General features: G+C 33.4%; 1 long non-coding RNA gene across 1 annotated transcript; it reads right to left on the reverse strand.

Annotated features, from left to right (window-relative positions):
* Positions 1-9,581: 9,581 nt before the first annotated feature.
* LOC126926134 (uncharacterized) lies at positions 9,582-9,950 on the reverse strand. The gene is made up of 2 exons (XR_007714307.1): positions 9,808-9,950; positions 9,582-9,776 (listed from the first exon to the last, which is right to left on the reverse strand). It is a non-coding gene; the product is annotated as an uncharacterized LOC126926134 (long non-coding RNA).
* Between the last annotated feature and the right edge of the window lie 8,711 nt (positions 9,951-18,661).

Here is an 18,661-nt window from a genome sequence, read left to right on the forward strand (position 1 = left end):
CTCCTATTGTCGATAACGATACTGGAGTTGGAAAATAATCAGACACGTCGAAACACGCGTTGCAACATTGGCATCAGGCTATAAATTGAGAAGAACCGACAATGTAGAGGCGAACTGAAACTGAACAGATTTCGTGAAACTTAGACGTCGACGTATCGAAACATGTTTCAACGTGAATTTTAACGGTGTGGATAGCGATAGAAGGAATTGTAAAAGAAAAGAATATTACTTATTGCTGTTTTGCAATTTTTTACAAATTTCTATCGTATCGTACGAGCTACGTACATAATTAATTCTGACTGATTAATTCTGATTCTAATTAAATGTATATTCGAAATTGAAAATAATCGCAGGATGTTTCGAATGAGAAGAAAAACGAACTTTATCTCGAAGTTAACGAGAAAAGGGACGATGAGAAGGGTTGTGATTTAAAACTCGTGTGATCGTTTAGAGGAATATTTTCATCGACGATTTACCATAAACAAGTGCACGATAGTTGAAAATATTTATATACCTTTAGACTCCAATTGTTACTTACAAAAAGAATCGTCGATGGGAGGTTTCGGTAAACGAGCGAATTGGTCAATGTGATCCGCGGGTTCGTTGTTGACCGAGCATTTTTCTTAATGAACTTACATCCCTAATTAGAGTGGAAAGTGGCGCTGATTAACTGGACATCACCTCGGAAATTGAAAACTCTGTGGATTCTAAATTTTGTTCGTACGGTGTTTGTCGATAGAGCTAAGATTCTCGTAAACATCCGCGAAAAGAGATGTATATTTTCTCTTCGAGCGTTTATATTAAACTTCGTCGATTTCTCTTTCACATCGTATATTTTCAATTTTAACTTGATCCATTAGTTGTGTACATTTCTAAAACCGAATGACTTAACAACTTCCTGAATAGCATCGTTGGCAATAAAAATTAATAAATCTGTCGAACGTGAAAATAAAGCGTTTGTAAAATATAATCGTGGCAAAGTTTCCGCAGTAAATTAAATTCGTCGCAAGCGAATCGATAAATTAATACGCCTCGTATCGGTTAATTACGGATTATCGAACGCGATGTATAAGTGATGCGTTAATAAATATATTCCTTAAAATACTGATTTATTTCCCCAAAGAAAAACTTCTATATAGTTACCGTGTGATAAAACAGATAGAGATAATAAATATTTATTAACTATAACATTGTTTATTTATACGAAGGAAATATTTTGAAATCCTATTCTTTAATCATTAATTTATTTCTTTATTATTAATTCAAGTTCTCTGATATACTTAATCGCAAATAACATACGAATGCGTGATCGAGACAAGTCACTAGTATGGAAATAACATTGAAAGAAACAATTTTTTTTTATTTATTTATAAATAGATGAACATATATGATATAGTTGACCGGGAACGAACAATTTATGAATTTTTTTTATCGTTTATTCTGTCGAATGTCAGGGTATATGAAATTGATTGAAAATTGAGAAACTATTGTCGATGACTTATTTATTCCTCTCGAATAATTAAGTGATCGTGAAAAAATTCTCTTTTGCCCTAAATCTTTGAATTTGAACGTTTCTTTCTTAATGACGAAATGCGATTTGATTACTATCGAAGAACTAAATCTACTACTATTCATCTTTATCGATAAGAATACTATTATTTAAGTAAAGGATATGTAGACATTCTGGAAATGGTTGTTCACTCGCATGTATATCCGTATAAGTTGATTGCATATACCGGTGCTTCTCAGCCACGTGATAAAACCAATTTTGTGTTTGAAATTCTTACAGTAATATTCAATTTCCATCTGAATCGTTGGTTGAGAAACGCTAGCTCGACTCCTCTCCATTTTACTGCTACTGTATTCTCTTACTTCTGGTAGCAATGGAAAATAACAAATTTCCCAAAGAAATTGTATGATTCGATGAAAAGTTAGGTAAAACTGTTGTTTAGGGGATCCAGGATATATGTTATCAAGATCATCTGTCATGAGTGGCCTTCAAAAGATTTTAGACATTGCTCGTTGTTCCTTAAAAAATTACGAGGTAAAAATTGCGGGTCTATGATACTTTGGTTCGCATTGATTAAGGTTAGAGTTAAGTTAAAATGCTCAAACCTGACCTAAACCCAGTTATGACAACGTAATTAAGAGACTCGTAGTAATTCTCACGGTTTACCCACGCTTTTGTTAATTTCTCCATGTTGACTCTGGCATTTATGCGTTTCTTCCTCTGACACGAAAGAAATTTAGGTTAGGTGATGGCTCAAACTGCGCAGCCAATAATGACATTCCTAACCTAAATCTAAACAGAACTTTAAATATGGGAATATTAGTATAAAACATGTATATACATTGTATATACATATACAGCTAAAATGTGTACTCACTGTTGAAAAATATAAGTTTTACTTACGAAAGCTATTTTATTAGTAGTTTTTTAACGAACAACGAGACACGATTAGAACTTTTCAAAGGTCACCGAAGAAGATTACCTTGATAACACATCGTTCTTTCGCTGCAACAATGACATGGAGATATTGGTACAGAAAAAACAGTTGTTTCCTGTACTTTGTGCTGGTGGACTTGGAGAACTCACCGCATGAAGGCAGCTGTGTCGCAATTGCATCACCACGACACTATAGCAGTTCGGGACATTCAAATCTAAAATTCTGATTTTTAGGTTATGTCATTGTTTGCAGCAAACGAACGATATGTGAAGGACAAGATCATTGAAGATGGACTGCCAGATAGCAGTTTTACCAGAGCTAAAGTTATAAAATTGCGTAAAAAAATAGAATTGGTTTGAACGACGGAAATTGTAGCGATATTCAGAGAAACTGAATGGAGTCGAAATATTTGCGTCATATGGGTGAACTGAGAAGCTTTATTTGCCGACAATTGGTCAAATATTTCCATCAAGTTTAGTTTGATATTGTATATGTTGAAGCTACTGTGAATTAAAGTGTAAACAGTTACCTAGAAATTCTACGGGCTATCGACGATAGAATTAAACTGCCAATCTATGTTGCAAAATATTTCGTGCACATAAGTCTATGATAATCTGTACAACGAAACGATGTGATTCTAATAATTACATTAGGCGGAGAATATTTTGCAAGATGTGGCAGTAGATCGAGATATTGTATCTTTCAAACAAACTTGTGTATTCATCCGTGTTTTTTTTTTTTTTTTCTATTTCTATCGTCGAAACGGCGATACGAAGCGCTTTTGGACTTATCCGCATAAAAATTGTAAAAGCTGATGGATAAGAGGAATACGGGACGTAAGAGTTGATTTACGTAAGAGAAGAAATAATGAAATTGAAGTGATGGCGATACCGATGGTCTTCTCTCGAAAGCTAAAAATGTAAAAGAAATAGGTACCGAGAGGAGCGCCCGCGGTTGTGATAAGCTACTAGCTAAGTTACGATTAGTAGATTTACTAATTGATTAATTAGATGATCGTCCTAACCGGTTAGTGCGGCTTCATTGTCCTGATTTGTTGTTTGTCATTTCCTTTATTCTTTCCTGTGTTATTTTTAATAAATTCACGGATTATTTTGTTTAAATGCCTGTCTGTTTATTTATTTATCCCCTTTTATCGTTCCTTTTTAATACCCTTAAGCGTGTGCGACGATACACTTGTGTTAAAACAAATACAGTAGAACTCCGTTTATATGAACCTATCGGAGAAGAAATTAGTTTATATAACCAGGTCGTTGATATGGTAGGAATCCACCATTTCTCCCTACCATCTATGATTTTTCGTTCAGTTAATAGGAATATTCATATAAGAGGATTCCACGAAACATACGCTCTCGAATACGTAATAATATTGCAAATCTGTATCGACTGCGATACGTGGAAGTGTGTCACATAACACGTGCCTCTGCCGTTTATATCCTAAAGGCGCGTATACACTGACACAGTTCGTCCACATACATTGTCCGCCGATAATTATCAATAGATGTATGGAGGCTGATCTACGATTGGAAATTTGTTGGAAATGGAACACACAGATTGTGGAAATCTATCTTTGTACAAATATAATCATCACCAGGTCCTTGGAGGTCCCTTTCGACAACGAAGACGGGTACCCTAAACTTTGTAAATCCTGATTTTTAAATAATAAATACACACCTATGTACTGTTCCGGGGCTAGATATCATAAAAGTATAAATAATTAATATTATAACGACGAACAGAATTTTCTACCGTAAAATACCACCATTGTCTGTCAGAATTGTTCTCCGATTTGAAACGCAAATTGTAAATACGCGTCTGCGGATAAACATCTGCCAGTGTGGTCTAGACTTTAGGTTAAACGCGCACCAGCGACAATTTGTCACGCGATAGTCTTTTCGCTTACGAGAAGGGCATTCGTTTATACGGACGTGCGCGCATTTGACGACACGACCGCAGAACTTTTTCGTTAGTACAAGAAGGAGAAATGGAACTTTTGATTGATGCGACTGAGAGTGACAAATTGTGGCTAATGCAGACCTAGCCTTATTGGTAGACGTTTATATGAGGCCCGATGCAGACGAGCGACATTTTTCGACGCGATGTCGCTGTGATCGTATATCTGTCTTCGTTGTCTTTGGCGGAAAAAATTGGAGAAACAAAGGAAAATACACGATCGCACTGACATCGCGCGGACAAAGGTCTAAGTGGATTGACACTCGGCGACAGTTCAGATGAATAGGAGCTCAACTAAAGTTCAGATAACCAGGCAGTGCTAAAATTTCGTTCATATAAACGGAGTTCCATTGTAGTCAGTGTAGTTCTTGGTGAAAATGGCGAAAATGGGTTTTGCCTCATTTACAAGAGAACTTTCGACTTGTGGAAAAGGGGCGAACGTGGATTCGGAAACTTCTCAGTTGAAATACGCGAAGATTATCGACAATAATTTTGTAAAGTAATTCCCTACAAATTGAGGAAGGAGCAGTTAACGATCTACTGAATCGGGAAGTTCTTTAAAGGTTTTTTTGTCCTCGATCGTTTTCTTTCTTTTTTTGTTTCTGAATAAATAATGGCGCAACAGTAACAGCAGTATTAAAACTAGGAAACACATCGAATTTCCAGATAATAAACGTTAAGCATACTTGCAGCATAAATGAAACAAATTATGTGAAGGATAAAATTTAAACGTATATATGTACCTACTACATCTACATACGCGTTAGAGTAATCACACCTAATACGATTAAGTAACTGCACCTAATATGATAGAGCAACTGCATCTGATTTGAGGTTAGGTTGGTTTTAGTTTCCCAGAAAAAAAAACATGCTTTTCTTCGATGAAATTAACGTCAAAGCACGACGAAGTTTATACACATTCGTAAGTTAACAGCTTTTTTATCAACTGCGTGTGTACAATTTATCAAATAATGATATCAAGCACTAATTATAGCCATTTATATATTTTTTGAAGGTGAATACACCCATTGATGTATTACATCGTCATTTATTATCTTGCTCTGCTAAATCTGAAGGATATATATTTGAAGGAAGTGGTGCCTTTTTAACCTTTTCTGTTTCTCGGAGATCTCCAGGAAATGCGCTGCGAGCCGATTGTTTTTTTTATTTTTTTTTTTATTTATTTATTGAAATTCACAATTTGTCCAATTTGGACATTTGATGGAATTTTTTAACAGTTAAATTAGCATGTTGGTGGCTACCCCCAGCGGGGTACCATCCTCGTGTTTGCTAGATTATGTCCTTTATAAGGTCTGCTGGGTGCTTCCTTTTTAGTCTTCTGTCCATGTTTATGGTTTTGTACGTTTTCGCAGCTAGCCGGTTTGAGTGTGTTGCTATTCTTGATTTGTATTTTTCTGAGTATCTGCTAATTTCTTCTCCGTATGTCTTCGTTTCTGGCGTACCAAGGTCCGTTTACTATTGTTCTAAGGATTTTAGCCTATATTACCTCTATTTTGTTTATATGGCTCATTGCTGCCGTCCTCCACAATGGTATTCCGTACGTCCAGATTGGTTTTATGATCGTTTTATATATTTTTAATTTATTTTCTATGCTTAATTTGGATTTTCGGCTTGTTAGCCAGCGAGCCGATTGTAGCAATGAGCTTGCAGTGGCGGTTAACATCATTTGCCAAGTTATGTGACTTCTTTCTTTATGGAAATTCCTTGTGAGAATATCAATTTCGTTGTTGATTTCGCGGTTTGAAACATACTAATCTGCATTCGTAATGACTCTTAGCTTTCTAATATCTTGCCAGCTGTGAGTAATTTTAAAGTTAGAGTCAGTGGCGGTGTCCCACAGAGTTGGCTGGCTGTTAATAGCTAACTACGCAAAAGTAAGTGTTTTGAAGTCAAGGTAGAGAATTTAAAAAAGATAGTTTAAGAAAAAGTTTAAGAAAATGGCACCTAACATGGGACAGCTAGGAAAGTAAAGGAATCTGAGAAAGCTTTTATTTTCCTATGAGAAATAAACATTTATTTAAATCAACAAGACAAACAAACATCTTCCATCTTTCTTAACTTACATTATATTAATTTTCTTTGTCTTCTACGTGTTGAACACGCGGAGGACGTAGCCGAGGTACATCGTTCGTCGTCCCAATAAAAACAACGAAAAAGCTAAACCCACTTTCCATTATCGTCGCCTCTTTTGTAATCTTTGACACCTAATACGTGTAATCCGTGCCACGAGTAACAGTATTACTTACTGTTGATTTTCATGATGAGTTTACTGTTCCATATTACGCACGTGCTCTACATTGGGCACATATGTATTACGTCAGAAAACTAATCATTACACTAGGAAGCAGACGAATTTCATGGTAAATTTCGTTTGAAGAAACACGTTTCTTTTTTCATTTTCTTGCAGTAGAAGATTTTACTATTTAATTCACCCCTCAAGAGATTTCATACGCTTTCGAGTACTGATATAATCAACTTGGATTGGACGACAGATTTCCAAGCGAAGCTGAGATGCTTGTTCCCTTCCCTTTGATGAAATATTTTACGTTTTGCTGACTGATGTCGCTAGTTACTCGACCAGATATTGCAGTGTGTTCCATATTAGGCGCTGCTTGCATATTAGGTACAGTTACTATATTCCATACAGGACAGGATTTACGCGTGTCGTATGTAGTATTACGTTTCATATACATCATGTCAATATGGCGTCAACACGCTATGAGAGGCCAACTTATCATAACAAATACTGTTGTTGTTCGTTCCCGCCATAAACGCTGTACTCGTGTTTACGATAGAATTATTTGCCAGGCGTTCGAATCGAATTTCATTTTTGAGAAACGAGCACGTTTACGATATCAGATTTTACATTTGCATAATTTCCGTCTATTCGTTGAACGAACGAAAAGTACGTTTAGGAGAAAACGATTATTCTCCGATGAAAAACAAATTCCCCTCGACGAATTTTGGGATAAGCAATTTGGGATTGCGCACGTTTAACGATAAAAATAGAATTAAAAATAGGAATAATAAAAATCGAATATAATTCGACTGATAAAAATGATGGATTTATGCATTCGTGAAAAAATCGGTTGGCTTCGTTTCGAACGTGCTGTCGCGACATCTACCGACGCAAATGGAATCAAATGGCTACGAAAGACGAACAATTCGGGGTTATGTTTTACAGGTACGAGGAAAATATTAACGGTTTCATTACGTTTAATTTAACAGAGTTCATCGTGTTTTTCATCCTATCCGTGGATTATAAATTCGAATGGATTTAATTAAAGAAATTTAATTAAATTTTCATTTGATTTTGTTTTAATTAAATTTCGGATATATTTAATTAAAGGAAGTAGCTGATTTTAGTACACACAGCAACAGTGAAAAATTCCTCAGATCTTAAAGGTTCAATTCAGGATCTTAAAGGCAATTAAACAACACAAACGAGTTCCTTGACGAACCACTATATTGTGACAATGTGCGCGAAGAAATAGAACCTTTCGTCGTCAAGAATATCGATTTTCGTATGCATAGCCTAATACCGAGAACCGTGTGAGACTTCAACGCTGTAGGAAGAACGATTAACCTGCCAAACAATATGAACAGTGTGTTAAATTCAAAGGAAAGTTAATAAATCTTACTCGATTTCAATCCGAAGCAAGACTGTGCTAAAGATTACAATTTTAACTAATTACGTTATTTGGATTAAAATTAGCGAGAAAAAGAAAAATAAGAAATTTGAATAAAATAGTATATCAAAGTTATACCAAGAATATGGAATGTATATGTATCTACATATATATACACGTGCATATAAAAGTTCAGATATATTATACAGTTTATATAATACTAATAAAAATGATCTGTTTATTGTCCCCAATTACACGCAAAAATAATTATAGCGCATGAACGACTTTGCAGGCTAGAAAGGAAAATTGTAATCAAAAAATTCTGTCGAAATAATGCAGTGAGGGACAAAAGAATGTTCATAGGATAAGCAGACAATAATAAGACAAGAGATGTTAGAACCTTAGAAAAAAAGTTCTAATTGATAGGAATAATTAGATTCGTAAAGGAAAGATTTTAGGAAAATTGGTTGTAATTGACAGGAAAAATGAGTTGATTAAAACACTACAATTTTAGAAAACGAAGTTATAATTGATAGGAGTACTTAAGTCATTCAAACGCTATAGTTTTGAAAAAAGAAGTTACAATTAACAGAAATAATTAAATTGTTAAAAGACTACTAACATAGATGTATCCTAATGTACCAATGTGGTAAAAAATGTTCAGTGCATCAAACTTACTATCAACATAGTTGTTGTTGTTACATATACTATACTTATATAATGTAGTTATTATTTTGAACTATACTTCAGCCACCACTATATACGCTACATCTTTATATGAAATTACAAATTTCTCATACAAAAATGTTTCAAAATATATAAATTTAATTTTGTCTGCTTGTCGCTACTACTGTTATGATGTTCTATTGATACACGGTACCTTTGACATCGAGTAATCTGTTAGATCGTTCTTGTTATAATTGAAATGACCCAATTCTGACTAAAAGTTCCAGTATCTGTCATTTTATCGAAAACAACATTTATCAATCAAAGCATGAGTCTATTAAATACTCATTGACCGTCATATACATATCTCTTTAAAAATTCTGCGCTTTTGGATGCAAGAAAAGCCTTGGCAACGTTACTTAAATTGTACGTATTGATTTATTAAATTGTATATTTATACAACTAACAAAAAATACAGTATTGGGGTTAGTATAGTATTTAAGTCCACAGATATTTGGTCACACGATACATCGTTGGAAAGCTCATGAGCAAAGCAGTTCAACATGAATGGTCACAGCTACCGCGAATATCCCATTCAGAAAGTATAAACTGAAATGTGAAAACATTAGCTTAAATGTGGGCAAAATTTATTTGATGCAATTCTGTATACGGATACAACATTACTGTTATATAATATTATAGCAACAACCGCACAAAAATCAGCGGTATTTACCATCATGAAGCATCTAACAGTTGGCGCAGAATGTCCATAGACGAATATTTGTGTCCATAAATGAATTGCTGTCAGTCATACGTGGCATGACCTTCCTCGAATTTTGGTGGCGAGTCTGTTAAAAATTTGCAATTTTCTCTTCTCCTTTTTTTGTATAAAAAGTATACCCTAACCTAACTCCAACATAACCTCAACCTAACATCAATCCTCTACATGTGAAATGACAAATGTACCTAAATGAAATTTGCGAAAGGAACGTGTTTTTTGAATCGTATGCTATTATTAAACCTATATTTGCTGAATGGGAGACTTGCAGTAGTCGTGACTAGCTTTGCTAGACTCCTCTGCTCATTAGCTTCTTAATGGTGGGTCGTATGATCCAATAGGCGTGGGCCTATAGAATATAGTGCTGCGCAGTCTGGTATAAAAATGGATCTTTTAATTGTACGCGAAGGAAACCTATAACGTTCATTAATCATCGTGAAGAATCCATTTATCTTATTCTTTCTTCCATGAAGGCTCGTAAATGATGAGAGACTGTTATATACTGCGGACTTAATTTACGTGCACCATTTAATCATACAATGACGTATATTAGACACGATTAAAGTCTTTAGACTATCATCGGTAACTTCCTTCGATCGCTTGTGATTCATTTTTGGTGTTCGTATCTTCTTATTCAACGTCTCTCGCCAATAACAAATTGTACGTTCATTTATCGTAATTCATGTACGAAATCCTTTATAAGCTCGTGCTTTTTGCTCATTATAATATTGTAATATTCTATTTAGCGATACGTCTAACCATTATGTACCATATTCTGTAATGCAGCACTGTATTCTCTAGGTCCACGCCTATTGGGTCGTACAACCCATCATTGGGAAGCTGATGAGCAGAGAAGATTTCGTAAGAATTTATATCGTTAAGAATTTGGCCATTTCACACGCAACGAACTAGTATTTATAATAATTACTAATTTATAGAGTTCAAAGTATAGTAAAAAGCTACAATCAATTATGACCACCTTCCTCGTAATCAAACGAAGTTTTGATTGTATAGGTTAATCTGTATAGTATACACTGATGTGCTAAAAATCGTGGTACAATAGAAATCGTACAAACTGAAAATCATATGCAAAAGTGAGTCGAAAATGTAATCAGTTTTTCATACAACGTTTTCGAGAAAATCGACTATGAAGTTCCATTAAGTATGCGTATGCTCGAAACTTTGGCTTGTACCAGAGAATAAAGAGATACAAGAAATTCGTTCAATCGATTCTCGTTATCTCTTACTTTTTGTCCGATTTTGTCGATAATAGAAGTTTATACCATAAAATCTCAGTTAGTTCATCTTCGTGTACGTATTTTAAAAAAAGAACACAAATATTAATAATAGCAAAACAAGTAATAATATTCAATAAAATGCTGTTTATCTTAGGAAATAAATCTTTGTTCTATGTATTTCAGAAGGTAACATAAATATTAATAACAGCAATTTAAACAATGAAATTGAATAAAAAGATGTTTATCTTAGGAAATTCATCTTTGTTCTATGTATTTCAAAAAAGAACATAAATATTAATATCAGCAATTTAAATAATGAAATTAAATAAAGAGCTGTTCATCTTAGGAAATTCGTCTTTGTTCTATGTATTATATTAATAACAGGAATTTAAATAATAAAATTAAATAAAAAGCTGTTTATCTTAGGAAATTCATCTTTGTTCTATGTATTTCAAAAAGGAACATAAATATTAATATCAGCAATTTAAATAATGAAATTAAATAAAGAGCTGTTCATCTTAGGAAATTCGTCTTTGTTCTATGTATTATATTAATAACAGGAATTTAAATAATAAAATTAAATAAAGAGCTGTTCATCTTAGGAAATACATCTTTGTTCTATGTATTTCAAAAAAGAACAGAAGTATTAATAACAGCAACACAAGTAATAAAATTAAATAAAAAGATGTTCACCTTAGAAACTTCATCTTTGTTCTATGTATTTCAAAAAAGAACATAAATATTAATGATAGCAACACAAGTGCTAAAATTAAATAAGAAGCTGTTCATCACATCACATTCGATGTCCGCTTTTAATTTATTGACTATAACTTTGCAACATTGTTTATTGAGGTCCCATTGAGATTGCCAACACCGATTTCGTCGGCAACAATTCTCCGACACCAGACTGGATCGACAACAATGATAGTCGACACAGAGTTTGACTAATTGCAGAGTTTGGTTTAGAGTTCACAGCACATATTATATCAGTGCGCGTCCCAACTTTGTCCACCTAAGGAACATGTATCTCGATCATTATTGTTCGGTCGACAGTATCAGTTAATATTGACGTCGGATAACATTGTTGTCGCCGAAATTATCATCGTTGAATTGTAATCGTATGAAAACAGTGTCAGTGAAATCCATGTCGGTGATTTCTCAATGGAATCCATTCATTGCAGAGGTTTAAAGCAACCAGGACTTGTCAAAATTATAAGAATAAATAAAAATATCTTTAGCAATATCATCTTTGTTTCTAATGACCAGGAACTGGATGAGTATGAAGAAACAACAATAAAACATTACAATGAAATTTTTTTATTTCTTCCGATGAATATGTACTTGTACAATCGATAAACCTTTAAGATCTTGGGTCATTTTGTCGAATATTTTGTATGTTAATTATATTAGATTACTTATATTAATTATTAATAATTTAATTTAATAATCTAATAATTAATTATATTATGCCTGCCCTATCCTACAACATTAATGATCATACAATCCGTCACTGAGGATCTTTATTTTTCTGTACATGTGAACTTGTCTTGCATATTGCTCCATTCACAATGTGCCACCCTTTATCTTTCACCATTTTCAACATTGTCTCTCCTTCTCCATTTCTTCCTGTTGTGCTTTGAATTTTTTCTCATGCGTTTATCTTCTGATTCTCACCTGTACACAGTTCCATCTCTTCCTATTCTTCAATTGAAATCCTGTTCTATAATTCAAGTCAGCACCTTGTCTTTAGTTCAGACGTTTTACAACTTCTCTTCTACTCTCATTTTTCTGCCTACAAGTTCTTGTACTTCATGACATTCGTCTATTAGTTGCCAGTCTCTTCTTTTATTCCTATTTATAATAGGAATTTTTATTATTTCATATATTGTTTCATATTAGTCTTATTATTTACTATAATTACTTATCTATAATAGGATTATTCCCTCAGCATGCCCTTTCTTTCCTACCTTCACCCTTAGCTCCTCCTTAGTTTCACCTTTGTTCCCCCACCTAGACCTCGCAATTGTCTTTCTGTCTTTACTCTTCATCCTTCCTTCTGGCTACTTTGGCCTTTGCTCCCTCCAAATTCTTCTGTACGTATGTCATTGCGTCTAGACTCTTCCACTTTCCACCATCTTTACCTCGTGGGTTCTTTTTATCTTTGATCCATGGGATGGAAATTATCTTCTTTAAACTCTGTCATCTCTCCACTTCCATCCATGTTTCTATCAAATCTTCAAAGTCTTCAAGTTTCTGTCAAACTAATAAAACCTCTGTATAAAATCTCCAAACCTGCTGTCCTTTTCCTCTGTTCCTGTGTGGCAGAACGATAACCTGCATTCTCTTTCCTTTCCCTATTTCTTACCTTTTCTAGCTCTCTCTGCACTCCATACGTTCCCTCTTTCTTCATTTTCTTCCCTTTCCACTCTCTTCTTTTCATCTGTCTTTCTTGGCCCCCGAGGCTACTTCAGAAAGATCTTCCTATAACAGTTACACGAATTGTTCGTCTTTATGCCATTTGAACCAACAATTTAGATCCTCGAAGAACGTTTTATCTAAAATATTTGCCAGATCTTTCGATTGATTCTGCTTGAAGGACGTGCAGTTGTGTATAGGTGCAGCGCTTTTTGCCAAGTTACAGAGGACATGGAACACGGTGATGTTTTAACACGTTTTCTTTTTTCTTTTTTTCTTATTGCTTTTCTAGGTTCGAGAGATATTTACCGGTACGTGATTGAAACGCGGACATTTTTCGAAGCAACGGCATATACAGTTCAAGTGTATCTTTGAACATTTCAACGTTCAATGCTTCAGCTAATATTTCAATTAAGCGATATGTAAACTAACGTTGAAAGATTTTAAAGCCACGTTCAATCGACAGATTCTTAGCAGTGTTAGACGAACGTCGGATCGTTTTACATTGTGATCCTTGTTCATCCTTAATATTAATATACGTCAATAACTTTAATATCTTCTGTTCTATGATTTAGACGGTTCTTCAGGCTTTATTATTTGATTAAAATCTTACCTGTTTAATATCGATGGTTAAAAATTATATTGAAATGTTATTAACGCAAACTGACCATAGCTTGTCCGATGTTATTAGAATGTTCTGTAATACAGCGTCTATAACGTAAGAAGCTTTTTCGTACCATCGTGTCATTCAGCGCCATTTCTCACAATATCCCAAGTCAATGCACGAAACAACAGCAATAAAGATGATTCTTAAGCGGTCATTATTCGATATTGTTAATGATAGTTATACAAATAAATCGAGCTGTGAACATCGGAGGGAATTAACGAGTCGAGAAATCGCTCGCTTCGTTTTAACTTGAGGAAATTTCTTAACGCTCGTATCTGGGGCAAAGATTATTTTTTCATTATTTAAATAATCGAGAATAGTATTGACTCGCGTAACAATAAAATATAAGATATCGTTTCGGGAATTTCCTCTCGCTGTTCGTCTTTGCAAAAATTATAGTTCTTCTGGCGTCTTTCGATGGGAAAAAGCGTCGAGAACTTTCCATTCCGCGGTCTAAATCAGCAACGTGTTGTTGGAAACGCCAGTTCTCGCTTAAAGTACAAGTAAAAGCGAGCGAGAGGTTAGGATGTTTGCGACGTCAGGGCGATCGTTGCTAAACAGTTGTGTTGCGTTTCGTATTTTGCCACATCGTCGAAACGGTGAGAGTGGCAGCACTAGAAAGGGCAAAGAAGAACGATAATTTGCAGGGCTCGAGAAATGATCGTTCAACACGATAATACCAGGTAATTGTGATAAAAGTATAAGAAAAGCGTGAGGCAGAGAAAAAGGCAAAGATTACCAATATTAATTAGTTAATTAATGAACACATAGCGAAGTAGATAATTTTTTTAGATGATCAAGAAAATAAATTACAGGGAATATTTATACATACGCGTGCGTACAGGAAAAAAAAAATATATATATATATATATATTATAGTTGCACGCGTGCATGTGTAAAGTAAATGAAACGTGACGAGAATTTTATCCACGAAACAGACAAGTGATTAATATATAATTGATTTAAGGGCTGTATTAACCGACACACAATTAGAAAACGATAGAGAGATATACAGTATGATTAATTAATGAAACATTAGAATAACTATTATACCAATTAATTAATTGGATGCATACATTATGCGTGTATACATTAACAGCAGCAACGTATGTACTTGTACACATAAATAATAATACAATATTATTATTATAATTATTATTATATATTATACATATAAATATATTATATTGTATACACATTAGTGAATGTTCAATGTTGAAATAAAATGCATATACGTTGTTTACACCATATACGTCTATTTGCTCGCCTATTGTTTCATTCCCTCGAACGTACAACTTTTACGTTGCTTTGTTACGTTCGTCTTTCCAGTCCAGTTCCTGCATCCATCGGTCCATACGATCTAGTTCCATTCAATCCAGTAGTGGATCGTAATTGGAGTAACGCGAACAATGTTTTCATTCCAGTACAGTAACGTCATTCCGGTAAGTATTCCCAACGACTGGATCGAAAGAGCATTTTTCAATCCAGCAAACGTAACATTCCAATGTTTCTGAAATGAAATTCTGAATTCTGAATTCTGGAATGAAATGAAATGAAAAACGCTATAACAGTTTTCGAATAACACAGACGTTGACCGATTTTCAGTCGAACGATTGGAATGTAATCGTTCGATCCAGCGTCTGGATTAAGGCAAAGCCAGCTTTACTTTTTGGATTATATGTTGGACATCAGTAGGTAAGTAACTATTGTCAGTGATATTATGATATGAATATTATTAACTAGGAAATTTTTAAAGGTACTCATTCGTATTTTATTCTTTATAGGGACGTAGAATATAATTTTATGAATATCTACAATTTTTCGAAAGTGTAATATGTTGAGAGGGGTTTGCTTAAAAAGAACAATGAAAATAAATATCGTAGAAGAAAGTGTCGTAAATAATTATAAGCGCTTTTACTTTAATATATTTTTACTTTTATATTTTACTTTCTCTCTTATATGAGGTTGTTGCAAAAGTTTCTGTTGTTTTGTAAGGAAATAATAGATGCACGAAATTTTTGTTTTATATTACTTTATTGAATTATTTTGTTTTATTACCACAAAATGGTTCATATATAATTCAATGAAATAATATGAGAGAAAAAATATTGTACATCTATTATTTCCTTATAAAGCAAAACAAAAGAAACTTTTCGTTATAACCGTTCGTTATAACGTTCGTTAAGAAACGTTCGTAAGAAACGTTCGTTATAACCTAATATTTATAAGCAATTTTACCTCAGAACGGAAATTAAGTGACAAGAAGTAAACAGAAAATAGTTAAGAAAGAAGTTCACTTTAATATTTATTTAATCTCGTTTATAGCTGTAAATATGTCGCAGATTCATATTTTGCGAGGCTTTTCCAAAATTGAGGTTAGGTTTAGCTTTAGTTCTAAAGCAAAATTAAAAGTATTTATATATAATATATATATATAAATATAAATATAGCTCTTTTTAATGTCTTAAAGTTTGAAAGAAATCGAAGATATTTACCAAATTGTATATGCTGACTATTGTATTATTGTGTAATTATATATGTTGTACTATTATTATTGTTACTATAGTACTTATATACTTATTATTACTACTATATTATACTATAATATTATATATATTATATATATATTACACTATATTATAGTTGATAACTCATATTACAGCTACATATTAAAGGTTATCAACTATTACAATTTATCAACTATATACTGTATTGCTGTGTGGTATGCACTTTCTTTTCTCTTACTTTTCTTTGTTTCCCGTTCTTGAACGCTGCTTAGCTTAAGTACATTTAGCTAATTAAATTCGTATTTATCTGTACACATAATCTTACATCTATTTAGCTCACACACCTAATAGTGGGCACTTACATTATGGGACATATATGTACATATATAATTAACTAGAATGTTATGGAACATTATAAATAACTAGAACGCCTATTTACTAGATTATTATACCCACCTTTTGCATTTATTAAAAACATTATAATATAGTAGCCATTTTTATTAGCTCTTATGGTCTGTGGCTTAGATTTACAATTGCTAATATAATGTGTATTTAAGCAAATGTGTGTTTGTTATAATCCTCTATGTGTTTCTTTCTTTCATTCATTTCTGTAGAATGCTCTTGTCTTCATCGTTTTTTATATGTAGTAAAATAGTCTTCTTCCATCGTCTTCAGTTTGTTGAGCCACTGTTGTCAGCGTTTGTTCCATTGTTTCATTTCCCCTCAAATGCACTGCTCTTATTTGTTCATACAAAGAGCATTCTAACCATACGTATGCGCTCCATGCTCTTTTCTCTATACCTGTTGCATAATGTTCATAATTCCTCTTCCTCTATTCTTGGGTTCTATAAGATATTTATTTATGTGCTTATGAATGTTACTCGTAAGCAAATAAAGACATCGTTGTTCAATTAGTTTTCATGTAACATTTGGGGCAAGATGAGAACATCTTCATGAACGACATTTTTTAGATAAAGTGGACGTAAAGGAGAAAGACAGGGCGGCAAAGTTAGACCGAAGAATCAATGCGGAAAGCAGTTGCAGCAATTATACAAAAAAGTATGGGCCATCGTAAAGCAATTGAGCTTTTAATGTTCCCAAAACCGGATTGGAAAGGTAAGTGGCTTTCTGTCGAGAAAATTCAACAGATGTTCAGGAATAGTTTGGAACCATTACAAACTTTTGTTTTCACTCGAAGAGGAGGTGTCTTTTCTTTCTCTTAATTAGTCTTTTATTTAAGAGAATTGGAGGGCCTATTATTTGGTCCAACAGCAATGAACATGTGCAGTTAAGTGTATTCCATCTTGCCTCGTGTACGGGTCGAGACAGGACATTGTCAGTGTCTTTAAAATTATTTTTTTGTACTCTTTATGTCAAATTTTGGAACTCGATTTTAACATATTTCGACAAACAGATGTTCGTACTCTATGTAATATTTTTTGTAGATACAACAGTAATAAATCAAGGGCAATTTTCTTTTATTGTTCTCATCTTACGTCAACTTGTTGAACTGTAATAACTTCAAAATGCTAAAAGGATTCCTACTAATTCGTATTTGCATATGAAAATTAGACTCTTCGCAGGAAAATGCGGAAAAAATTAAACCACGAAACAAGCTTGTAACGGAAACTTTTAAAAAAGGGAGGAAGAAATTCGTGCAATTTGTTTTTTTAAAGCAACAATGTTAACAGTACGATATTAAGGATTACTAATAATTCCACTGCAGAAATTTATATATTTATTGGAGATTCGAAGGTATAAAAGCGTGCAAAATGCACACAATATGAAAAAATTGTTTAAATATCCAAAATAAAAGACACTTTATAATATTTAATACGTTTCAAAGAAGCAAATTTCTATTTACGTTTCGTTTGTTTTATCATTTTGATACGAGTATGAACTTGCATAAACACCAGCATTCCACTGACAATATTTTGAAAATGTGGAAAAAGCGATAGAATTTAGCGAGAAAGATATTTATTCTCGTAATTAGAAAAAATATGTCTAACTTGAAAATGCTCCTTAATTTTATAACGCACAACAACAACTGTAAGGATTAGGGAGAAACATCTCGAATCTCTCGGAAAATCATTAATTGCCAATTGATGCTAAATGCTGCGCGAAATTTTCAAAATGCTACTAACGTGTCCGTAATTCAGCGATTTATTTTATTTATTCCAATCCATAATAAAATGTGTATGGGAAATGCACGTATTAAAATATACCTCTTCATTTTAAAACAGTTGCATAATCCTTGACGTATTGCAATTTATTTTATTATGAAACATAATGCAACTTCGCTTACCCACTCTCGTTTAACCC

The sequence above is a fragment of the Bombus affinis genome, chromosome 17 (assembly GCF_024516045.1).
Source record: "Bombus affinis isolate iyBomAffi1 chromosome 17, iyBomAffi1.2, whole genome shotgun sequence".
Taxonomy (NCBI): domain Eukaryota; kingdom Metazoa; phylum Arthropoda; class Insecta; order Hymenoptera; family Apidae; genus Bombus; species Bombus affinis.